Genomic DNA, 27,053 nt, shown 5'->3' with positions numbered 1-27,053 from the left:
ATTTTGATTCTTGGAGGGAATGCATAGGAAATATTATTTAACTTGAAATGAATCTTTTTCTTTAAAAGAGTTACTTTATAAAAGGTTATTATTGGGGCATCATTTTTTGAACAAATTAATTACAATTAACATACGTTATTAGCTGAGCGCAATGCTGCTTCATTACCTTTTACAATAATACACATCGTCCACCACAATCCCGACCAGATTCGGAAGAACAGCACGCCGTCGACCCATGCCGACTCCCGCAGACTAGCACCGACTACTACACCAGACTGCTACTACTATCCAACTAACTACTCTCTCTGCCCACTCGCCACACACTAGCACTGTCATCTCGCGCGGTGAAGCGCAGACTAGCCACGATAAATAACTCTCTGGTCAGAGATTCTGTCATGCCTCGCCATCGCTGGTAATGAATACATATGAAACGTACGCGTTTCAAACTATACATTTGAATTAACAGTTGACAAAGAGCCCCGACTTTACAGAAATACTTAAAACACTTATATATTAAACGTAGCTTGTCAGTCTTCCAGAGCGAGCAACTTGTGAGGAGGAGGATATTACTGTTTAACGTCCCGTCGACAACGAGGTCATTAGAGACGGAGCGCAAGGTCCGATTACGGAAGGATGGGGAAGGAAATCGGCCGTGCCCTTTCTAAGGAACCATCCCGGCATTTGCCTGAAGCGATTTAGGGAAATCACGGAAAACCTAAATCAGGATGGCCGGACGCGGGACTGAACCGTCGTCCTCCCGAATGCGAGTCCAGTGTGCTAGCCACTGCGCCACCTCGCTCGGTTGAGCAACTTGTGAGATGAACCTTTATGGCATAGAAAGTTACAACATTGTACAATTATCAGTGTGTAACAACGGAAGCAAGGTCCAAGCTTATAAGGCCCAAGTTTAACCACGAACGGTAGAATCGACCGAGAGAAGTAATAATTAACTTCGAACCAAGACGCAGCTTCGTTTGCAACCCCACGTCGAGTAAACCAAAATGTGATGCAAGCAAACTCTACCGAAGAGGACTACGAACTCAGGCAAAGTACACCGCCCATAAGCCAAACTTTTAATCTAAAGGGAAACCCTGTGCTTCGGTTGCCCACTGCCTCAGCTCACTGAAACACAGATCACACCCGACAACAGGAACCAGAAAACCTTTCTTAACATTAACATTTAAGATTGACCAGTATATTACCCTATAAAATCAAGACTAAACAATAATTTCACTCACAAGTGCTTCCTTTAAGAGATACAGTACTTGATAACAATACCAAGAGTGAGAAATGAACTGACTCAAAGCCAACACCCACTAAAACTTAATAACACATATCTGCAAATACATCAATATTATGCGGAAGCAGTGCAAACGCCTGGAAGATGCTTCGAAAGAAATCGAACAAACATAATGTCACACGTCTTGCAACATCTTACTGTACCAAGAGCTATCACAATGACAGTTAGCTAACCGCTCTTAGTAAACAGCGTACTTAACTTGGTTTCTTGGTGCTGGGGGGATTTTGCGAAGGTATCAAACCATCACTTCGCAAGACCATAACAGCGTGTTTGTCGAAGGAAGCGGGCACATCCACACCTCACGAGGTTGCCGGAGAATACACAGCGGCGGCCAGCTCCCGCCGACTCCAGTACAAGCACGTGGCAACCGCCGCCCGGCCTCAGGCACACCCACACTTTCTGCCCGCCAGCCAACCAACCAACTCGTGCACCTCCGCGTAACGTTTCCAAGCAGTGTGTCCTCCCTCTCCTCTACTCGCGGTCGCAACTCCCTTATATCTCGAGCCGGCCGAAGTCCAAAACAAACCTCTGGACTAGGAAATCTATCGTACTCATGTCGGAGATACAACTGGCGCCAGTCTCGCCACGGCTCACTCTGGAAACACGACGAGTTGATTGCCGCGTACTACGTTGGAATGCTGTATCTATGGTATCAACTGTCTCGTCAATCCCTCGAAGTCTGCCACTTCTTTCCAGTCACCAATAATGCCTGTGCCTTTATATTTTTAATCATGCCCTTGATTCACTACGTCCTGGAGGATCGCGACCACAGGCATTTCGTACCTCTCGCTGTGATTCACGAAACCACCAAAAACGGTGCGCTTTCTTCTGCATAGGCGCATATAACAGTAGCATACTCACGTTACGCTAACTGTAACAAGAAAGAGAGAGAGAAGAAATCATATGCTGTCACATTAAATGTAGAAGTGTGTCCGTAAAAACGTCATTTGAAAAATATCCCATAATCTTTTGGAAGTAAAACCACAAAAAAATTTATGACTTAAGCAGTCGTTCACAATAATGTATCTAGCATAGTTCCATAGAACATAATTATTATAATAAGCGAAAGACTTTATGTTCACCAAGTACAATGGATACTTTAATAAATCATAACAAATTCTTTAAATGAATTTGGTTTTGTAAATTTGTGTTAAGTTCCTATGGGACCAAACTGCTGAGATCATCGGTCCCTAGGGTTACACACTACTTAATCTAACTTACGCTGAAGATAACGCACACACTGCTGACCGAGGGTGGACTCGAATCTCCGACGGGGGTAACCGCGCGAAACGTGGCAAGGTGCCTTAGACAACGAGGCATGAATTTTGTGCGACTTGTTTCAAAAACAGTTACACAATAGCTACACTTCAAGTTTGTTACATAGGCGATGGACCGTAAATACATGTATTAAAAAAATGATTCTGACTGAATTGTCTTCTTCATGCTCTCGTCACAACCGCATCATTTATTCCATCATACAACAGCATTTTTCTTTGAAAGAAAACAACGTAATGCCCAGTTTATCAAATCCGTCATTTGCGCATTATGAAGTTACATTATGCAAAGCAATGGTATTTGACAAAGAAATGGCGTAATCTACATAGCAGTAAGGACCATAGCAATGTGTCACAGTATTTGTTGACGGATACTACATTCCATGCCCAGAATGAGTAAGCACAGTCCAAATACAGTAATTAAACCTGCGCATGAATACTTGAAGTCAGCTTGACCATGGAGCCGTGACATGGTGATGTATGTGTTAGTTTGGAAAAAGTGTTATAATGCCAGTGGAAATGAGACGGAAATCCTATAGCTCCGATTACAGCAGATGCTTTTAGACGCTCTGATGGTGACCACTGGCTGGTCTAGACCTTAACAGCATACTGAACCGTTTTTGTGATTTGGTCAAGAAAATAAAAAGATATTCCACAATGCTACGTCGATAATGACCGGATTACGACAAATAGAAGCTTTTACCAAAGATGTATGTGAACGTGCTTGATAATAAACATAAGGACGGAATTAACTATCTCAAAGTTAAATAAAGATTTTGTTGCAATTACAATCGCAGCCTGATGCGTGAAAAATAGCTTCTAGAAAAGTACTTTGCAATTCTTGTCGCAAAACAGTTTCCATTCCATTTATTTATGTGCAAATCTTTTTTGATATATGGAGAGTACTTGTTTCTGCTGTTCTGCTTCCTCCTGCTCTGCTCCTCCTCCTCCTCCTCCTCTTCCTCCTCAGCAACATCACCATCATCAGCAACATCACCATCATAGTTATCAACACCATCAACAAAAGCAATATCATTCTCACCATCTACTTCTTTCCCTAGTGTCTCTGGAACGACTGAAGTAGCTCAGTTGTTAACACACAGGTCTCGGATTGCAGAGAACAGAGTTCAAATCCTGGCTTTGTACTAATGTTAAAGTTCTCCATAGTTTCCTTAAATCGTTTGAGGTACACACGTCGACTGAAAATGTTGTGGCCAGCGTCCTTCCCTCCCCTGGTTCATTCTGAGCTTGATCTTTGTCGAAGATGTCAAACCATAGCCGCCCTTCTACCTCCTCTGCGTATGTAGTACCTCTTGTACCTACCAAGCTTGTACTCACCTGCTCCTGCTATGTCCCTTCCTTCTTTTCCACTCACTTCCTTCCCCATAGATTATTTTCTGTCATTTCACCTTACAATTATTTATCACCATTGCGTTACTGTTAATACATTAGTACATCATTTTCTGAGATTGTTTTATGATCTATCTCTAACTCGCCAACGTTGACCATTGGTTCTACTTGAGATTTCATCTGAGGGTACACGCTCCAACAGTTTACTCTGGACGGAATTTGCTACGGAAAAATAAGGCAAAGACAGAAGAAATACAGAATAACAACAATGAGAATAGCGTCATGTTTAACATGAAATTTGGGTAATATACTGCTGGTTTATACGATAACAGTCAAGCTTTGACCATCATTTTATTATTGGCAAGTCACACACAGAAATAGTGTTTTTGCGTTCAACACCGTACTTCGGTATCAATTCTAGTATAAACTACATCTCAGGCTGGTTGCTACTCTACGGAAACCGTTAATCATACAGTTGTAATTACGTTTTATTATGATCAACGCTGTTAAAATTTATAATAATACAAGTCGCCTTGTCTCCAGCATCTGATGGTGTCAGGGCTTAAGAATTAGGGGATGACACCATAATAAAGAAATGAAAGAAATCTCCTGTTCAGCACACAACATTACTCAGGATGGTCGAACTAAAAACATGCATTTAGATAACAAACGATTTCTTTCGCTAAAAAGATACTTTGGAGGTTTCAAGCATTGACATGAAACGAGGAAGCAAATCTCGAAATTCAACATCTGTAGCACACTTTGGTAAGGATTGCTATGGGGGAACACGTAGAATGTGGAGGCGTTTGAAATGTGCCACTGCAGAAGCTTGATAAAAACTTAGTGGACGAATAAAATACGAAATAAGGAGGTAGTAAAAAGAATGGCCAAGGCCAGAAGTCCAAATATAATAATTATACCAGGAAGGGACACGTTAAGGTGACAACAGATACGGCGTACAGGAAATGTTAATTGATATTCGAAAAGCAGTTATCATAACAGCTCCAGGGGTACGCAAGTGTTTTAATACACGAAACAATATCGTGGATGTTGGATGCACTAATTAAGTAGGAAAACAGATAAGATCAAAATAGGAAAAATAGAGCACTACATATAACCGTTCAAAAACTACTTACTATAGTCGAATATAAAATGAGTAGATTCCGAATGTCATTCCATAGGGACATTCAAAACCTATCTTAAAAATTTATAGCCGAATAATGTCTCCTAGTATCACTGCTGCAGTACTGCACACGTTATTCAAGCTGTTTAATAATTCTAAGGATGCTGCACTGGAAGGGTAAGTAGGAGACACTGTTTCAGTCAGTAACAGGTCTCCGAACGACTGATATAGGACAGTTCAAAACTATGTGCCTGACCGAGACACGAACTCGGGACCTTTGCCTTTCGCAGGCAAGTGCTCTACCATCTGAGCTACCAAAGCACGACTCACGGCCGGTCCTCACAGCTTTACTTCTGCCAGTATCTCGTCTCCTACCTTCCAAACTTTACAGAAGCTCTCCTGCGAACCTTGCAGAACTAGCACCGTGAAAGAAAGGATACTGCGGAGACATGGCTTGGCCACAGCCTGGGGGATGTTTCCAGAATGAGATTTTCTCTCTGCAGTGGAGTGTGCGCTGATATGAAAACTTCCTGGCAGATTAAAACTGTGTGCCCGACCGAGACTCGAACTCGGGACCTATGCATTTCGCGGGCAAGTGCTCTACCATCTTTTTTTTTTTAGGGGGGGGGGGTCTCCTTCCTCCCCTTCAACCCGTCCTTTACGCTCACCAAGTGTTGCCTTCTCGGTCCGGCTTCTCCGCCTTTAAAGAATGGACGTAACTTGATGATGTGGAAACACGCTTCTACTGAACGACAAACGAAGTATGCCCATTCTGTTGCCTTTGTTTGCAACATGGCTTGAATAAAAATAAATTTAAATTCCATTGAGAAGGCAGTCACATAATTGTTATGGAAATGTAACTGCATCTGTAAATTTCGTTCTCCGTGCGTGGAAAAACGGAAAGAAGCAAACTCATTATTGCTGATAAGTAAAATTTCCTTCCTCAGAAGGTAATGAAGTAAAATAGGCTTCTTCTGCTTGATTTTACACATAATTAACATAAATGTGTCTTCTTATGAAAAGAAAAGGAAAGAAAGACAGAAACTAAATAAAGGGTGTATACCAGTTTCATCACTGTGCTTCCCCCAAAACAAAGTAATACACATGGGCTTAACTGGTCTATACTGATGATCTTCTCTGATTACTTTCTGTCGGAATTCCTCCTCCTGCTACGTGAAGTACAAACTTTAACCAAAAATCATTCGTCTAATATACGAAATGCTTGGATGTGTACTGTAAATTACGCATTTTTATTGGTTACAGTATTGTTTTAGTTAAAAAATTTGCATAATTTTCTTTGTATTTTTAGTGCACATCAACTTGTGGTGCTCAGTTGTAAGGTACACCCAGAAGTCCTCCCTATTGCTTGATTCTTTTGTTAGGATGTAATGCATCGTTTGTTTTAGGGTAAGGTATAACGTCAGGGTTTAAAAATTCAGCAGTTGTAACGGCATTGGGCGTAGTTCTGCTGACGCTCGCTATCTTTTGTCTTATGTAGAGCCATATTTCTTTTACCCTGTCACACAGCAATCTATGCTCTTCGTTATCTGGCATATTACGTAATGTACACAGCGGTGACTCGGCCAATCGAATACAGTGAAGTTTAGAGTTCGTCGTAATTTTTCTGTTTACAGCAAAGTACCAGGTCGATTTGACATACGTTGGCAGGTTCCGGCAGTGAATAGTTTCCCATATTGTTTCCCTGTTATAACAAGAATACTTTTGTTCTACGTCGTTGCTGCGTTTGTGTTTCATCAAGTTATTGTAAAGTTCTTTTACTTTCATGATGTCTTTCTCAGGAATCCTTGCCTGTATGTATCTGTATTCTAGGAAAAAGTATTTCAAGTGGTATAGTCCGTTGGGTATGTGTTGGACATTTATAGATGCACTGACGTCAGCAGGAGCTATTTCGTTTAACAAATGTGCAGCAAGGGCACCACTTGGTTCTTTCCACTGTTTGTATGTGGTAGCAAGGTATAATGCTTGCGCTTTTTTGCTGACATCGGTGAGATTTAACACACCACATTTCGTAGGGAGCATCAGGATGTCATATTTGACTTTGAAAATACGTCTGCGGCTCACAAAGTGTCTTAGTGCAGATGCGATGCTTTTCAACAAAGTCGCAGGTGGTGGCAGAACTTGTGCTACATAATTAACTTTGGATGTGATTTATACATTTGCCACTGTTACTTTTTGAAGTTCATCGAGTTTCCTAATACTATGTGCTTGTACAGAGGCACGTGTGCTGTTAAGTAATTTTCGATAATTCGCAGCAATAGTGTGCTTGATATTTCTTTTAAAATCTTTGCCGAGACATTTCATGGTTACAAGCTCGCGTAACAGATCCTGCGTTTGCGTCCCAATTCCACGGCCGATGTTGAAAAACCCCGACTTTGTTCCATTAAGTTTTGCACCAGATGCCTGTTCGTATATTGTTACTGTTCGTAGTGCGCTCTGTACTTTAGCGCCATTCGCGACTAGGAAGCCAACATCATCAGCGTACGCCTTGCACACGATCTTTTCTCCATGTATTTGTAGTCCTTGTAGATGTTTCATAAGGGAGGCAAGCAGGGGCTCGATGGCGATGGCGAAGAGTGCCATTGACATTGGACACCCTTGCCTAATGGAGCTGGTGACGTCAATCGGGCGGCTAATGTGTCCATTGATGACAAATCTGGCTGAGTTGTTTGTTAATGTATTTACTATCGCAATGAATCTAGGTGGGAAGCCCATTGCGCCCATGGTGCGGAGGAGAAAACTATGATTAACCCTATCGAAGGCTTTATCAAAGTCGAGTGAGATGTGTGCACATTTTATTTTGCAGACGTCGGCCGTTGAGATTAGATCCCTGTAATCACAGTGGGTCTGGAGAATTCTCCTGTCTTTGCCCACACTTGTTTGATAAGGGCCAGTGACGCTGGTCATTGTGGTTTTCAGCCTGCGAGCGAGGATGCGGCCAAAGATTTTGTAATCGCTGTTTAAAAGCGTAATTGGTCTCAGAGTGCTTACAGATTTTGTATTGGTAGTTTTTGGCACTAACACTACGAGTCCCTCACGAAATTCTTTCGGGATGTCATTTTCAGGGTTTATCAGTTAGTTGCAGATGAGAGTAAACTTGCCTTTTACGAGGCCACTGAATCTGCGATAAAATTCTGCCGGAATTCCATCTGCCCCTGGAGCCTTATTTTTCGTGCTTCCATGTGTAGATTCTTCGACATCTTCTTCAGTCACTTGCGAGATGAGAGTTTGTGCTTCTGCGTGGCATACTTTGCGCTGGAGGTTGATCATTAACTCGTCTTGAAGCTGTTCGTCAACCGGTTGACTAGACATTAAGGATTCAAAATGCTGTACGATTGCCTCTTTAATCTCTCTTTGCTTCGTCATCTTCCTTCCATCATCAGTTGTTATTCCAGATAATATCTTGCGAAACGCCCTTTTGCTTTCACCAATGACATGATAAATGGAAGTGACCTCGTGCTGTGCTATATTCTGGGCACGCGACCTTATTTGGTAGCCTTCCAGTTGTTTACGCCGTAGTGCTAAAATTTTTGCTTTAATTTTGTTAATTCTTTCGTAGTTGTCCATAACTGTTGCATCGGACTTGTACAAATCCCTTAGACATCGAAAGTAAAATTCTATAGTTGATTTGTACCAAAAGTTTTTGTCTTTTGAGTAGTTTATGGAAAACCTCCGTATTTTAGGTTTGGCATGTTTCAGCCACCAGTCAGTGCCAGAGTTGTACGAGCTAAATTTGCTTTCACACTCTCCCCATACCTTGTAAAATGCCTCCTGACAAGAATGGTCATCCAGATGTGACACATTAAGCTTCCATGTGCCTCTACCTCGGAAGTTCCCTTGTTTTATCAGATTGATTGTGCATATGTATGCAGCATGATCCGACAAAACGGTAGGCCATACTTCGGACTGCAAAATGAGGTGTTTCAAGTTGGGCGTTACATATATCCTGTCAAGACGGCTCGCCGAGTGACTTGTGGCGTGGGTGAAGTCAGGGGCTGCTTAAGTCATTAACTATACGTTCCAGTTCAGTACACTAGTTGAAATTGGGAGTTTGGTCTTTGGCATGCAAAACACAGTTAAAATCTCCTCCCAGGATAAGGTGTTCATATCGAGTTCCAAATAGTGGGACAATTTCTTCTTTAAAGAACTCCGTTCTGCGGTGCCTGTTACTGGATCCTGAAGGGCGATACACGTTAATGAGTCGTATTTTGTTTATTGTGGCCGCTATGCCTTTACTGTTTTACTACATCTTGGACTGCTATGCCCTCCTTTGTGAACAGAGTCGTGCCCATTTTCGCTCCATGTCCTGGGTTTGTAATGGCGTTGAAGCCAGGTACGTTACCAAGCTCAATGTCTGTCACTTTTTGTAAAAGTATAATTTCACTGTCAGAAGCATATATAAAATCTTTTAAGTTCTGTAGTTTAAGGAACTATGAATCTTATTAAGGTTTACTGTCGCGATTTTGTATGCTTGTAGGTCAGACATTCTTCGTTCTACTTGATCTAACTTTAAAAAACATTCTTCTGTTTTGTCTCGCAAGCGTCAGCTTTCAAACGCATTTTAATAATATTCACCGGTAGCAAATGTTTCAGTGGTGTGTCCTTGTTCTTTAGAATGTTCGTTCGCGGAGACGTCTTCGTTGAAGAAATCAGCCACCTGTGGGGCTAGCTTACAGTCTGTCTTAGTTTCTGAAACTTCTGTCGGCATTGTTATGGTCGCTTTCGTCTGCCCAGCTGGTTGAGGTTGTCGTCGTGGATGGGACGAGTGAAGCTTCATGAGAGTGACTCGTTTCTTGGGGGTGGTTGGATGCTTTCTTTGTTGGCTTTCCTTGGACGTCTCGTTTATCCAGCGCAGAAGGGGAACGCTCCTCAGAAACTGGTGTCGCTTTCGTGTTGCTATAGATCTTTTGGCTTAAGGTACTACCTATTTCCTTCGCTTTTTGTCGGAGTGTGGGAGTTGTCTCCTCTGCACCTTTGCGCGCCAGCGGGCGTTTCTTATTTTTCTTTGGAGAATTGCCTCTCGACGGACTTTCTTCAGTATCCAAGTTAGTGTCGCTTTCCTGCAAGGTGTGTCGGCGGATCTGCTGCCTTTACAGTTGCAGGTGCCTGTTTCGGTGGAACTTCAACTGTTTCCGTAGATTGGCGGGACTCTTGTAGGTCGTCAGCTATGACGGCAGTGACGTCCATCGGATTTTCAGTGTCTGGAGAATTTGTATTTGCACACGATTCAGGGGCTGAGAAAGCAGTCGGCCGTTCGCGTGCCACGGCGACGTAAGTTCCCGGCAGTGTTGTCATCGCCGGTGGCCTGGCGGCCTCGCCGGCCGGTAGCTGTGCAACGCGCCGCTGTATACATTCTGCGCGAACGTGCCCCGGCTTGTAACAGGCGGCACAGGTTCGCGGTTGGTCGTCATAAATCACAATCCTTCTATATCCGCAGACATTGATGTACGACGGGATGTGCTTTTGTAACTCTACTCGAAGCTGCCGTACTCCATTTAGTACTGGGAATTTATGCGTGCTTGACCATTTCTCGGCAAAGTTGCTGAGCACTTTCCCGAAGGGTGAAATTAAAGCATTAATTTGGTCTGTTGTAATCTCAAAAGGCAACTCGAAGCTTCGAATTGTGCGCATTCCAAAACCAGCATGTGCAACGGTGACTTCACCAACGATTCCATCTGAGTGCTTAAATTTCATGACACTTCCAGAAGACTCAACTATTTTCTCGCACAACTCGGAACTAAGCATTTTAACAAACACGACACAAGCTACAATCGACAGGTGGATCCCAATTACATCATTAAAGGAGAGCTTCACATGTTCTTCTCACCAATTTTCTACTTCAAACGACTTGGGTCCGGCATATCGAGGATCAAAGGTAAGTTTCAACGTATCTTTTCGACTTGCTTGAGCCATCACTGCATGCTACTCATTACTTCTCGAAGTGTTCTATATACAGAGTTTTAGGCCACAGCAAGCACAAGACTTACCACGCGGAAGCACAGACGGCGCAGAGCACAGCACACTACCTCCACTCTACCTCCACGCCGTCCGCCGGCGAACTATGCAAGTGCTCTACCATTTGAGCTACCGAAGCACGACTCACGCCCGGTCCTCACAGTTTTACTTCTGCCAGTATCTCGTCTCCTACCTTCCAAACTTTACAGAAGCTCTCCTACGAACCTTGCAGAACTTGTACCCCTGAAAGAAACGATACTGCGGAGACATGGCTTGGCCACAGCCTGGGGGTGTTTCCAGAATGAGATTTTCACTCTGCAGCGGAGTGTGCGCTGATATGAAACTTCCTGGCAGATTGCCCGCAAAAGGCAAAGGTCCCGAGTTCAGAGTCTCGGTCGGGCACACAGTTTTAATCTGCCAGGAAGTTTCATATCAGCGCACACTCCGCTGCAGAGTGAAAATCTCATTCTGTTATAGGACAGTTCTATAATGCAATACATATCATAATAAAATTACAAAATCTCTCTACAGGAAGGGATAAGGAGAAAGGAAATACAAACAGAAGATGAAACTTCGTATAGCCTTCGCAATGCTGAAGATTAGGTTATTATAGCTGCAGATAAAGAGAAACAAGCTACGTACTGTGAAAGCAGAAGGATCAATAAGAAGAAAGTAGGCTGATGGTTAGCATGCAGCGAACACAATATTTAACAGTGGGAGAAACACGTGACGCCTTCAGATACTTAAGAACATCGCTGTCACATATTGTGACAGTCATAGTTGACGTAAATAACAAAATAGAGAAAGAAAAAAACAACAGTTATAAAATTCAGCTTCGTGCTCTGGAATAGCAACACAATGCACAGGATGAAACATACCAACTGTAATTGTTGAGAGTATTTCCTCACAAGGTGCAAAGTTCTGAGAGCTGTGTTGAGAGGGAAGAGAGAAATGGAGAGAGAGAGAGAGAGAGAGAGAGAGAGAGGACGTACTGAAAACAGACTTCGGGAATAGAAGTTGTGGTGTTTGGTACGTACCGTGTGAACAATAAGACAGTAAGGAAAATTATGGAAGCTAGGAAATGTTAATTGATACAAGAGAAACAAATCAAATACTGCGGGTGTCAGTTTTGGAAGGATGAATAACAATAGGTGGGCACAGCGAATTTGGAAATGAACTCCTCAAGGAAGAGGGAAAAGAGGACGCCCAGCCAGAACCTAGAAGGATGGTGTCTGTGGGTCAGTGGTGGCTAGATATATACTGGAAGGAGGCTGGCTAGACAGGAACAGGTGGCTCATAAACGAGAATTTGGGCCAAAATTAAAAAATGTTTCCGCAATGTGACCGAAAATTGTAGACATTAATATAGCTCATTTTATAAACTGATATTTGTTTCAAATTACTCCAAACATTACGTGTAATGGAATGTTCCAAGCTCAGCTTTTTTTTTTTTTTTTTGCCAATATTTTGAGAAAGTTTTAGGGTCGCAAAACCCAACTAAATTCCAGTAAGTATTCCCTGCAGAATGAATACTCAGTTAGGCAGCATTTTCATTTATTTCACGTTAACTTCTATTTGTGCAACAAAGCATCTTTTCCTGTCTTCTTCTTGCTACAGGTGTCACCGCATCCCGCATCTTTGTCACCAATTTCTCTAAAGCGCCTTTCTTTCTTATCCTCTTCTATTCCTCTTCTCTCTATTGCTTCTTGGATACCCCTTAGCTTGCATTTTCGTGGTCTTTCTCTTCTCCTCTTTCCAGGAGGCTGACATAAAAGTGTCTCTTTGGTCATACGTCTTCTTTAATTCTTTTGACATTCCCTAACCATCTTAGCTGTCTTTCTTCTATTCTCTCCGCAAGACCACGAGTATAATCAGCCTGCGTCCTTTCTCATATTTCCTCATTTCTTACGCGGGTACGTCGGAAAATTCTACGTGCTCTTCTCAGGATGTTAATTTCTAAAGCTCTAAGTCTCTTTTTAAATCTTTCTGCGAGTTCCCAACACTCGCTCCCATAACTTGTTTTACGTTCAACGATGAATTTGTACAATTGCGTTTTAACTTTTAAACTCTTTTTTGGTTACCATAGCATTTTTTTTCTTTTATTATTTGCTCTCGCTTTTACATTTTCTCATAAACCGAGCTCAATGACGGAATTAGATTGTACTCCGCTTGATGGGAAAGACTATCGATATTCCAGAATTACGAATTTTCCTCAGGCACATTTTTAACTCCTATGAGCAGTATACAAAGCTACTACAAACGAGGAAAACTTGTCTATTTTATTTAGTTCGTGCACTCTGGTATAGTATCGCTTTATGGGAGGTGTTTCATTTGCGATACATAACATTTTTTGTGAATAAAACGAAACTTACGTTATTTCATATCACGTCTCTTTGTACTGCATACTTTCCGTTGTATGTTATTTTATATCTTTTCCATTATCTGAGAACTTTGGTATGTGATTTTCACCGTACTGTTCGCATAATATAATAGAACTAGAATTTCTCTCTTACGATTCTTACAAGTGAAGTACTAAAGCTCTAGCGCTTAAAACGAATGTTGCGAAAGAGAGCTTTAACGGAGGGATCTTCGACTTGATAAATAATGTTGGCATGTCATCACTGGTGCTTGTAACCAGTTTATTGGGATTTTGGCTTTTGTCTCGATGAAATCTGATATTATTTTAAACTACCTATTCACGTCAATTAGTTTCAATTGACAATAACGTCATGTCTGTCTTTTGCGGTTCTATTCTGTTTCTCTACTTCACAATAAACTTGTTGCATCTTTTTGTGAATGCTATTCTTATCATTTGTTATTATTATTGCTCTAATGATTTTGAACTCTCTCTTCCCAGATTTCCGAGGAATTCTTTATCTCCACTCTGGAATGTCATTTGTTTGATTTAACGACGTGAAATTCTGTCTACATGTGATTAAATCCAAAATATCCATTGTGTTGAGACATAAAGTTAGAAAATGTTCATAAAACAGTTTAGTCACGCTTCTACAGTAGTAGATTCAAATTAAAAATGAAAAATCAAACCGAAGGAAAAGTCTGGATGATTCAAAAAGTCCTGCTGGATATGAACAAAAATGTCACATTAACACATCCCAAACAGTAGAAACAGGGAATAAACCTTTTAAAAAGATTTATTCAACTTTTATGCCTTATGTGAAACATCATTTGCTTATAAAACTTAACATTTGCTCACGTTAATCGATTTTTTTAATTGCTTTCATAATTTTATATCTTTAGCTTCGACCGTCATACCTAAAGTAGGAAAACTGTATCATGAAAGCTACATTTTTTGGTTTTGTTGGATATAGTCCAAAGTGAGAACCCCTCCTAGACCGCACTCAGATTGGCTGGTGGAGTCAACTTTTAGTAGCCTGGGACAGAGCGAAGGCAATTACCGCCTGTGCAGTTTATCACATTACCACTGCTGCATCCTAAGACGTGTCGCACCAACAGACATTGTTAAGGTCGCAGTCGTGGAAAACACATTTCGCCCTTAAATTTCACACATTTCTCCCCCTCTTCTAGCAAAGAAAATGGTATTTTGTTTTTCCGTGTGAATATGCGTAAGGGATGAAATAGGAACCGATAGAAAAAGAATCGTATCCATTTTGATTGCAGATTAGGGCACCAAGGAATCAGCACAATTCCCCATGAACGGAATTACAGCTGAGGAAACCTAAAATGTAAAGCGACTGATAAACAGCAACATTTATTGTCCCGTTTGACATATTAATTGTGCAGTTCAATAGATTACACACAGAGACTGATAGAAATCTGAGAGACTTCTGTAATGAATAAAAAGTGTGTACTCTTGTCTTCTATTGGGGATGCCTAAGATAACGTGCATAAATCCATATTCCACCTGAAAAAACGCGCGCGCCGGCCGGAGTGGCCGTGCGGTTTTAGGCGCTACAGTCTGGAGCCGCGTGACCGCTACGGTCGCAGGTTCGAATCCTGCCTCGGGCATGGATGTGTGTGATGTCCTTAGGTTAGTTAGGTTTAAGTAGTTCTAAGTTCTAGAGGACTGATGACCACAGCAGTTAAGTCCCATAGTGCTCAGAGCCATTTAAAAAAAAAAAAAAAAACGCGGGACGCTATATTTCTGAAGCATTAGTTTCGAGGATGCCTAGAGCGGTATGCTGTTTTCTATTTTACTTTTCGTGTCGTTTGCACGTGATTAATCGTTTACTGAGGCAAGTTTTAGAATCAAATCCTACACGCAGAACACTTTTTCTCAGAAGTTCCTTGCCATCGTTTTAGCCCAGTACTGTAAAGTTAGTGCGAACTTGATACTTCGTAGTACCGTTCTTACCGTCTCATAAAAAGTTCATCAGTATAGTTAATGGGATAATTCTTGCGTACGTCGGTTATTCTCCTTTCCAGGAATTACTTTAATCTCAGTCCGCTCAGCATCATGTTCCACGCACCATAACTTGCATGCCACCGACTTACTGAACTTTAGGTAATGTAACTTTTATTCGTCTTGATTTTAATAAAAATACTGATTGTTCATCTTAAGAAGACTTTCGGTCAGTTAGCTGTTGGGAGTAACTCTCTCGAAAGAAGTCGAATGGCTTTGGTCGATACTGATAGTTTCCTGGGTGCAGGTCTACAGTAGCGATAGACGTCACTGCCCAATGTGTCTCTGTATTTGTAAATGAAAGCAGCCGTAACACGTGTGGTTAAAGGCCACAGAAATGTTAGGTGTAACTGATTTTGAAATCGTTTTAATTTATTGATATGTTCAATGAAGATATCTTTGTACACATTATTGAAAGCTGAGATTGGTAGAGACCGGAAAGAAGTGAATATAGGTCCAAAGCTAGAAACCATCTTCTGACTTTTATCTAAACAGCTACTCCTATCAGGAACCGCGCTGAAAGTCTTCGTAGGCTGACCGATTAATACTTTGTGATCGAGACGGAAATTTTTTAATATTACTGACAATATTACAATCAATACATCCCAGATACTATCTCTCATTTCTGTTTATGTACCTTTCTGGCCGGCCGATGTGACCGAGCGGTTCTAGGCGCTACAGTCTGGAACCGCACGACCGCTACGGTCACAGGTTCGAATCCTGCCTCGGGCATGGATGTGTGTGATGTCTTCAGGTTAGTTGACCTCAGAAAATAAGTCCCATAGTGCTCAGAGCCAGAGAACCATGACCATTCTGATGTCACGTTGCGTCACCTTTTTCGACAGTGCTGTCTCCTTTCTCCTGTCCTTCACCAATAAATTTATTAATGTTAGCAGCAGCTGACTGGCGGCCGGCGACGACATTTTCTATGATCCCTTTCTCTAGCTGTATTGCGAGGCAATAACACGCACTGGAACGTCGTGGCATTCGAATATTTCATTTAGTGAAGGTCCAGCAACTTTATTCGATCGTAGTTTTCTTCTTCTCCTTCTTCTGCACTACAAGAAATATGGCTGTTCCGACTCCATCTCTTTTGTCGCCAGCCCTACATATTTCTGAGGGCTTGTACTCGCTTACAATGACTATAATGTTGTCTTCTTCCACACGACTAAGGAGTGGTCTCCATTCTTCCCTATTGTCGTCAGATCTTCTCATTTTAATTATAAAATCCTAATTTTGGCCAAATCCCATCGTTTTTTATGTGGTCCCTCCATGAGCAATATTGGACAGTTCTGAAAAGTCTTATTTCTGCTGACTGTATCTCATTTTTACCTCTTTTCTTCTCAGTCCAGTATGTCTTGCCTTAAGGCTGTACAGGCACTGCTATCGAATTACACAGCTTCGATTTTGTGCTTTTTCTAACATCTAACGTTATTTTACACATACGCATATATATATATATATATATATATATATATATATATATATATATATATAGTGAACCTACTATTACGAAGCGTACAAAGTGTGTACGCTTGCCATTAGTGTGTTTGCTTCCAAAAGTCATGTGTCGTTTACTAATATTCATGACGTGCTCTACACATTTTTTAAGTAGTGACAAATGTAATGTGGTGGCTTAAACCATTTTAAACCTTATCCGTGAAGGTGATCCATGACTGAAACCAGTTGATATTTATGTTTAAAAAAAATTCAGCTGATGGCCAAACATGCGTTTTGTACAATTCTATATTGTGAAATATACAGTGTCAACAGTGCCCAGAAAACAGCAAATTTCAGGCATTATCTCTCACCACGGACAAAGCAGTGGCCGACGGCCATCAATTAACGATCGAGAGCAGCTGCGTTTGCGTAGAGTTAACAGACAAATGAGCCGCGCTGGGCAACCGCGCGGTCATGGCCGCTGTGCCACGGTTCGCGCGGCTTCCCCTGTGTCGGAGGTTTGAGTCCTCCCTCGGGCATGGGTGTGTGTATTATCCTTAGCATAAGCTAATTTAACTTAGATTAATTAGTATGTAAGCCTAGGGACCGATGACCTCGACAGTTTGGTAACTAAGGAAAGTACCACAAATTTGCAAAAAACAGACAAGCAACACTGCGTGAAATAACCCCAGAAATCAATTGGGGACGGTCGACAAACGTAGCCATTAGGACAGTGAATCGAAATTTGGCGTTGATTGGCTATGGCAGCAGACGACCGATGCGACTGCCTTTGCTAACAGGAAGACATCGCCTGTAGCGCCTCTTCCGGGCTCGTGATCATATCGGTTGGAACCTAGAAAACAGGAAAACCGTGCCCTCATCAGATAATCCCGATTTCAGTTGGAAGGAGCAGATGGTAAGGCTTGTCTGGCGCAGATCCCACGAAGTCATTGACCCAAGTTGTCAGCAAAGCAGTGTGCAAGCTTATGGTTGCTCCGTAATGATGTGCGTTTTGTTTACATGGAACTGACTGGGTACTATGGTCCAGCTGAATTGATCATTGACTCTGAACAGCTATGTTTGCCTACTTGGAGATCATGTGCAGCCATTCATGGACTTAATGTCCCCAAACGATGGAATTTCTATGAATGACAATGCGCCATGTCAGAATAGTCTGTACAATTCAAGCGAGTGATGGCCACCCAGATCGCCAGACATGAATCTCAATGAACGTTTATGGAACATAATCGATAAATCAGTTCGTGGACAAATTCCTGTACAGCCAATTCTTTCGCAATTATGAAAGGCTATAGAGGCAGAATGGCTCATACACTCCTGGAAATGGAAAAAAGAACACATTGACACCGGTGTGTCAGACCCACCATACTTGCTCCGGACACTGCGGGAGGGCTGTACAAGCAATGATCACACGCACGGCACAGCGGACACACCAGGAACCGCGGTGTTGGCCGTCGAATGGCGCTAGCTGCGCAGCATTTGTGCACCGCCGCCGTCAGTGTCAGCCAGTTTGCCGTGGCATACGGAGCTCCATCGCAGTCTTTAACTCTGGTAGCATGCCGCGACAGCGTGGACGTGAACCGTATGTGCAGTTGACGGACTTTGAGCGAGGGCGTATAGTGGGCATGCGGGAGGTCGGGTGGACGTACCGCCGAATTGCTCAACACGTGGGGCGTGAGGTCTCCACAGTACATCGATGTTGTCGCCAGTGGTCGGCGGAAGGTGCACGTGCCCGTCGACCTGGGACCGGACCGCAGCGACGCACGGATGCACGCCAAGACCGTAGGATCCTACGCAGTGCCGTAGGGGACCGCACCGCCACTTCCCAGAAAATTAGGGACACTGTTGCTCCTGGGGTATCGGCGAGGACCATTCGCAACCGTCTCCATGAAGCTGGGCTACGGTCCCGCACACCGTTAGGCCGTCTTCCGCTCACGCCCCAACATCGTGCAGCCCGCCTCCAGTGGTGTCGCGACAGGCGTGAATGGAGGGACGAATGGAGACGTGTCGTCTTCAGCGATGAGAGTCGCTTCTGCCTTGGCGCCAATGATGGTCGTATGCGTGTTTGGCGCCGTGCAGGTGAATGCCACAATCAGGATTGCATACGACCGAGGCACACAGGGCCAACACCCGGCATCATGGTGTGGGGAGCGATCTCCTACACTGGCCGTACACCACTGGTGATCGTCGAGGGGACACTGAATAGTGCATGGTACATCCAAACCGTCATCGAACCCATCGTTCTACCATTCCTAGACCGGCAAGGGAACTTGCTGTTCCAACAGGACAATGCACGTCCGCATGTATCCCGTGCCACCCAACGTGCTCTAGAAGGTGTAAGTCAACTACCCTGGCCAGCAAGATCTCCGGATCTGTCCCCCATTGAGCATGTTTGGGACTGGATGAAGCGTCGTCTCACGCGGTCTGCACGTCCAGCACGAACGCTGGTCCAACTGAGGCGCCAGGTGGAAATGGCATGGCAAGCCGTTCCACAGGACTACATCCAGCATCTCTACGATCGTCTCCATGGGAGAATAGCAGCCTGCATTGCTGCGAAAGGTGGATATACACTGTACTAGTGCCGACATTGTGCATGCTCTATTGCCTGTGTCTATGTGCCTGTGGTTCTGTCAGTGTGATCATGTGATGTATCTGACCCCAGGAATGTGTCAATAAAGTTTCCCCTTCCTGGGACAATGAATTCACGGTGTTCTTATTTCAATTTCCAGGAGTGTATTTCAGCAGTGGACTCCAACAACTTTTTGAATCCATGCTACGTCGTTTGCTGTACTAAGCCGGATACAAGAAAGTCCGGCACAATATTAGGACTTTTGTCATATCAGTGTACACTGACAAGTCAAAATATTATGACCTCTGTCCACCGCGATGTTGGATGCCGCCTGGTGGCGTTTCGGGCAAGTGATACGGCAACAAAAATATGTTAGCGGAACAGACATGGACGGGGGATCACCCTACCAAAGATATGGGCTGCAAATGGGGAAATCCATTAAGATAAGCGACTTTGACAAAGGGAAGATTGTTATTCCGTAGAGCCTGTGAACGAGTATCTCGAAAACGACGAACCGGTTCGAATATTTTCGTGCTACTGTCGTGAGTATCTATAGAAAGAGGTAAAAGGACAGTGAAGCTATTACCAGGTGCTAGATGGTTGGACGTCCACGACTCTTCGCAGAACGTGGGGATCGGAGGCTTGTCTGCTCTGTAAAGCAGGATGGTTGGTGATGTGTAGCATCTCCTCCGAAAGAACAATGCTGGTGCACACAAAAGTGTTTCGGAGCCCGCCGTTCGTTGTACATTGTTGAGAATGGAGCTCAGCGTCAGGTCACCCCTACATGTTCACATGTTGACCCAGCGACATCGTCAGTCACAATTGCAGTCGGCACGGGACCATCGGGATCGGTCGATGATCAATAGAAACGTGTCGGTCCTTGGGGTGAATGCCATTTTAAATAAACTAGGTAGTTGCTCTTCTCTACAAATGTCTGTCATCGAGGTGAACGGCTGCTCGAATCGTGCAGCGCGCTACGTACGCATGCTGACGGGAATAGTCTTATGCTATGGGAGACTTATCCTGCACTTGCATGGGACCTCCGGTAGTAATCGAAGACACGCTAGTAGCTGCGAACCACCTGCATCCCTTCACGGTTGATGCCACCCCCCAACGGAGACGTCATCTTTCAGCATTATAGTTGTCCGTGTCTCACAGCCAGAATCGGGCTACAGTGGTTTGCGGACCATTATAGTGAACTCACGTTTACGTCTCGGTTATTAAATCCGACTGATGTAAATCCTGTGCAACTCATCTGGGTCACTATCGAGTGCCATCAACTCGTACGCAAATCAGCGGCCCTCTATTTACGCGAATCAAGTGACCTGTGCTAGACATCTAATGACGCATACCTCCCAAAACTTACCAAAAAACTGTCGGTCTGATACACAGAATCAGGGTTGTATTTCGTTCCAAAGACGGAGAAACAAGCTATTAAGCTGGTGGTCATAACGTCTTGATTCATCATTCTATGTCACAGCTTAATAACTGAAACTGTAGACTTGCTCAATCAGTTTGTTTTCGATAATCTTCGATCAAATTGGTAATTTTTGCAGCGGTCTATAACTTTTGTTGTTGTAGTAACTATTTTTTAGTTTAATTTTTTCTTCCCAAGTCATATACTTGTAATCGTACCTCTGTCTTCTATAGTAATTAAATCATAGGCATACAGCAAAACATTTAGGTGGTGATTCCTTTTCAGCTGTATGCCTTCAGTACCACCTTCTTCGAGTTTCTTATGCGGTCTTCAAAGTAAATGTTAAAGAGGATCGGTGACATGCTACGTCCCTAACTGAGACCATGATCTATCACGTCGTTTTTGTAAGCTTTCCTTGATCCTAAAAGCATTATCGCCGTACGAGCGTCCTTTTCTAAACCCACTTTGCTCTTCTCCCAAATATGCATCTGTTACAACCTCCAAGCGTCAGTCTTGTTATCTCATCACTTTTTTGCCTTACTTGCAGTCCTCATTTGAGTTGATGGTGACTAGTTTTGAATGTGTTAGATCATTTTAAAAACCATTACCGCCGTTAAAAATACATCGCTAGTGAAAATGTAAAATATAAATATGATAGTATTTACGCAGTTTCATAGTTCTCTTTACAATAATACATTAAGCATGGCAGTTCCTTTTTGCAAGTACACAAATTATTATGTTTCAACACAGTTGTGGCATCCTCAGTGGCTTTTCTTTTCTGGAATACATACATACAGCTAATATTTAGATCTGTGGGCGAGTCATAAAGACATCGAGTAATCTTCAGCAAGTTTCGTGTCTTCGCCCACAACTAATTTACGAATGTTGGCTTAAAAGTCTGTAGTTCCAGGTAATTTTCCATGTCTGTCGACATAGTCATTTTTGGAATTCCAAGTTCAGCAGATCTTTTCCGCTACGCTGGTCGCAGATTCCACCACTGCTGTGCATGTTTATTGTGGTGTTCATGGTTGACCTGTCCTCTTTCCATCCAAAAGGGATCCTGTTCTGAAGAGTTTCTGTTGCCACCGCAGCATCGTTCGCTTCGGTGGAGCTTATTTATGGAATCAAGCCGCAAAATCCCGTTGCACATCTGTTATAGTTTTCCCGGTGTGTGCACGTTCATGAGCCTATGCACTTGCCACAACACGTTCTTCCACACTGAGGGTACTATTGTCTGCCATCTGAAAAAAAGAAAAGTCATATAAAGTATAAAAACACAACATGACCAAAAAAGCGCGTGGGTACAGAATTTTCGGCTCTTACCGTAGAGTTAGCAGTGGCACGGAGGTTATAGAAAGTTTAAATGTGAGGAGGCGACAACAGTTCAAAACGTATAGCTATTAATTCATGAAATTAAGCTACGAAAGAAAAGTGCTAACCCACAAAAGCCAGGTTTTTGTTAGTGTTATAACTTGAGTTAAATCATAGGACAAAAACATGATGAGACACAATCATTTATACAGGGTGGTCCATTGATCGTGAGCGGGCCAAATATCTCACGAAATAAGCGTCAAACGAAAAAACCACAAAAAAACAAACTTGCCAAGCTTGAAGGGGAAACCAGATGGCGCTATGGTTGGCCTGCTAGATGGCGCTGCCATAGGCAAACGAAATGATAAGTTCACAAAGGTACATGTATCACATTGGAACAACCGAAATAAAATGTTCAAACGTACCTACGTTCTGTATTTTAATTTAAAAAAACCTACCTGTTACGAACTGTTCGTATAAAATTGTGAGCCAAATGTCTGTGACTATTACAGCGCCATCTATCACAAAGCTAAAAATGTGGTCGAACTAAAACATTCATATTTCTTTGCGTACTAAACGAAAATGAGATAAAAATGGTGCTTCCTATTTAAAAAAACGCAGTTGATATCCATTAGACCTATGGCAGCGCCATCTAGCGGGCCAGCCATAGCGCCATCTGGTTTCCCCCTTCAAGCTAGACATGTTTCGTTCTTTGTAGTTTTTTCGTTTGACGCTTATTTCGTGAGATATTTGGCCTGGTCACTATCAATGGACCGCCCTGTATAGCTGACAGTGCTTTCTAGCGGTGCATAGGTAACTACTTGATATTGTCATCTGGGACGTTCGAAAACACATGAGATTACTAATTATCAAAGTTTCATCAGTCGGTTCCTTCTAATTAATTCGTTACTCACGTGAGAACGAGTCTCGAATGTTAGAGACATTGTAATGAACCATTGTGATTTTGATTAGTGCTACACTTTTAACGTTGGTAATTGTTTGAAAATGAACAAATACATTCGAAACTTCAACGTTAACGTGAAAGTAGCTAAGAAAGAAAATTGAAGAAATAATAAGGTTTTCTCTTATTCTATTCATGTGTAGTCCCGACAAGTATTAGTGAAGAGAGAAGCGTCATGAGACACTTTTCAGTAACAACCTACTACTAGAAAGCGACAACCTGTAGAGGAGAAAAGAAGCTGCCGTGTAGAGAAGTACGCAGCACGGCGGTAAAGAGAAAGCGTCGCACGGGGAACAGCGGAGCGCGGTCGCAGCCATAACGGCCGGTGTGGCGTGGCACGGCTTTTCGCCGCGTGCCGCCTTTATTGCAAACAGCCGCCGCGCCGCCGGAGCATTACCGCCGCGGCTGGAGCCTCCCGGAGTGTGCTGCAAATGTTTTTTCGCTCCCTTTTTTTATTGCGTCTCGGCCGAGTGGATCATTAAATTACGTGCTAATGGCGGTGGAGTGTCGCCGCTACTGCAGCGCCGCCGCGGCCAAGTCTGGAGCGAGAGTGCGTCGCGGCGTCTGCGCGAGATGAGGCAATGGGCCGCGAGAGGCGCTGCTGTCGCCCTTGCCGACGCCGACGCCGTCGCCGTCGAGTTTATGGGGCAGACGGGGGTGCATGTCGAGCGCCTTTAAAATATGACGTCGTTATCGATCCCGTCTCCCGTAGAGCCACAGTAATGTCTCTGGGCGCAAAATGAAGGGCCGTCGTTCCTGCTGGTATTGTCAGTCGTTCAGCCCAAAAGGCTGCTGCTCTCTAACCCTTACTTTTAGTACAAAATTGTGTGTAGTATGGAAATGTACGTGATCTTGTTGAAATAAAAGTTTATTTTAAAGCGCACCATAGTAACGTCCCAGGGAAATAAATGAAATATTTATGGGCCGCGATGAGGATAAGGACTGGTCCGGACTGCTCCGAATTCCTCATAATGTGAATACATTATGACGTCTTCGATGCATTGAAACAGAATGTAGTTTCTTGAGAAATCGATATTAATTAACTGACGCAGACTAGTCATATTGCCTTAGGCAAAGTCAGTGACAGTCGTTTAAAATGTATCATTTAATAAAAAGTCTCAATCTTAAGTCACTCAAATGGTTCTAATTATTGGCTTCGATTTAGTATCGAGCCATCAACAAATGGTGTTTTTAAATGGGCTGTAGTAATGTACTACTATGCTGTATTACAAATCAAACATACTTCTGCACACTCCTAATTAGTCAAGTGGACACGTCCAGAGAGGCACTTACAGATAAACGTACACAATCTGAAGAAAAGTATCCGAACATCACTACGGCATGCGGTACTGGCTACTACATGTCACGAGAATGGGGCCCGTCCGTGTAAAAGGAGGCGGGGAGTATTGTATTGTCAGTGCAGCATGTAGTACCATCAGAATGCGTCGGCCACGAGAACTCAGTGACTTCGACTGTGGACTGGTCACAGAGTGTTATTCGAGTAACAGACCCATCAGGGGGAAAAAATGTTCAAATGGCTCTAAGCACTATACGACTTAACATCTGAGGTCATCAGTCCCCTCGACTTAGAACTACTTAAACCTAACTAACCTAACCACATCATACACACCCATGCCCGAGGCAGGATTCGAACCAGCGACTGTGGCAAAAATGGTTCAAATGGCTCTAAGCACTATGGAACATAACATCTGAGGCCATCAGTCCCCTATACTTAGAACTACTTAAACCTAACTAACCTAAGGACACCACACACATCCATGCCCGAGGCAGGATTCGAACCTGCGACCGTAGCAGCAGCGCGGTTCCGGACTGAAGCGCCTAGAACCACTCGGCCACAGCGACCGACTCGACCGTAGCAGCAGCGTGGCTCCGGACTGAAGCGCCTAGATCCGCTCGGCCACAGCGGCCCACCCTCAGGGACATTTCAAATCTTCTAAGGCTGCCCAGGTGGACTGTTGATGATATGACTATGAAATAGGAACGTGAAGGAACAATCACAGCTAAAACAAGAACAGGCAGACATCATGTACTGATGGACAGCAACCATTGAGCATTGCGGAGGGTGGCTGTACAAACTGCACGAAATCAGGGGAAAGGATCACTCGTGTGATCCAAAGTGATATCTGCTGTCCAACTAGCACAATGATACTTCATGGGAGCTGAAAAATAATGAGGTACAATGGTAGATCCTCAGAAGTCACACAACTCTGTACTCACTGCTAAGTGATGCTTCAGGTGATGTAAGGATCGGCACCTCTGGACAATTGATGCCTGTAATTACTGATCTGCAATGATGACTCACGCTATACGCTATGTTGCTCCGACGGAAGGGTCTGGGTTTGGCGAATACCTGGAGAACGTCACCTGCCATCTTGTGGAGTGCGAAGAATGAAGTACAGACGTGGTTGTTGTAGCGGTAGGAAAGGTAAGCCCTGTCAGTTTGCAAAATCTTCGTAATATTATGCGAGACCTTATAACAATAAGCAAACACTGGTCCAAACTTATTTTTAATTGTGTAGAGCAAATTGGAAAAATTTGGAAATTTGTGGTAAGATCTTATGGGACCAAACTGCTGATATCATCGGTCCCTAAGCTTACACACTACTTAGTTTAGCTTAAACTAACTAAGGACAACACACAAACCCATGCCTGAGAGAGGACTCGAAACTCTGACTGGGTGAGAGGAAATTGGTATAACCAGTGCATGTTCCTTTCTACTATCCATAGTCCGCCCCTTCTTTCCAATGCAGACTTCACTACACGCATGTAAATGCACCTCACACAAACGCATCTGAAACTCACTTATATTCAGTGATTCTAGTCCTAAGGGTTAAAATATTGTCTGCACTTTACCTATTGCTCACTCTTTCTTTCATTCAATAAAATACTGCTAAGTAGATCGACACCTTTCTGTCTTTGTTTAGTATATTAATCCATTATTAATAATCACACGTGACACTCATATAGCCTACCACACGGGTTTATGAAAAGTCAATGCAAGGTAATACTCAATAAAAATGGCACTATTTATCTTGCGCTATTTTCCTTAATAAACCACTGACTTTCCCCTTAACGCGTATGCTCGGATAGGTTATTTAAACTACGCAACACCAATTACATGCTGGATAACTTATAGGATTTTAGTTCTATACGATAATTAGTTATGTTAATATTTCAGCAAAACCATTTGATCAAAACAGACTCATCCTTTTCTTTTATTTCCACCGCTCATCAGTCCTCGTACCGAGCATCTAAAATTAATCGTATCAAAAATTGATATCACTTACAGGCTAGTAGTGTACGCCAAAACGAAATCACTTCCCACTTCTGATCTAATATTTACACCTCTGACTCTGTTTATAATCAACGTACAAATGCTCTGTCTTAAAAATTTTAAAGTTTTACTGTTTAACGAATGCTAATATAGAAAGCTGATCACCGTATCCGCTATAGTTGACGAGACTACTCAAACTTTTGTTTCACAAATTTTGTAATAAGCAAGAAAAGACATGTATTTTATACAGAGTAGCGCTTCATTTAACAGTTTTTATAAAAGTCAACATTTACATTTCTTTCAACAGCCTTTCCCTGGTTTGTATCCAGTACGTATTTCTCTTAACAGGAACAGGCTTATGCTACCCTTTTTGTGTATTTGTATTACTGTACCTTTTAATTATTATTACGCGAGATAAGCATCTCGACAGTAAAGTTGAAAGGAATCGGTGTACTGAGACTTTTTATGAAAGTTATTCTCAATGTGGATCACTAATACACTTTTTAACATAACTGGTTACCTGCTACTTGGAAGTCGAAATTATATTTTTATTGCCTTTTCTGTGTAATATTAGATTACTTTTGTTTTCTATATTGATATTAATTGATCTTCGAGTTATACCACTGTTGACAAAATAATTAA

This window comes from Schistocerca piceifrons, chromosome 4 (assembly GCF_021461385.2).
Source record: "Schistocerca piceifrons isolate TAMUIC-IGC-003096 chromosome 4, iqSchPice1.1, whole genome shotgun sequence".
Lineage (NCBI taxonomy): Eukaryota > Metazoa > Arthropoda > Insecta > Orthoptera > Acrididae > Schistocerca > Schistocerca piceifrons.
The sequence above is the reverse complement of the archived record's forward strand: the minus strand, read 5'-3'. Positions refer to the sequence as shown.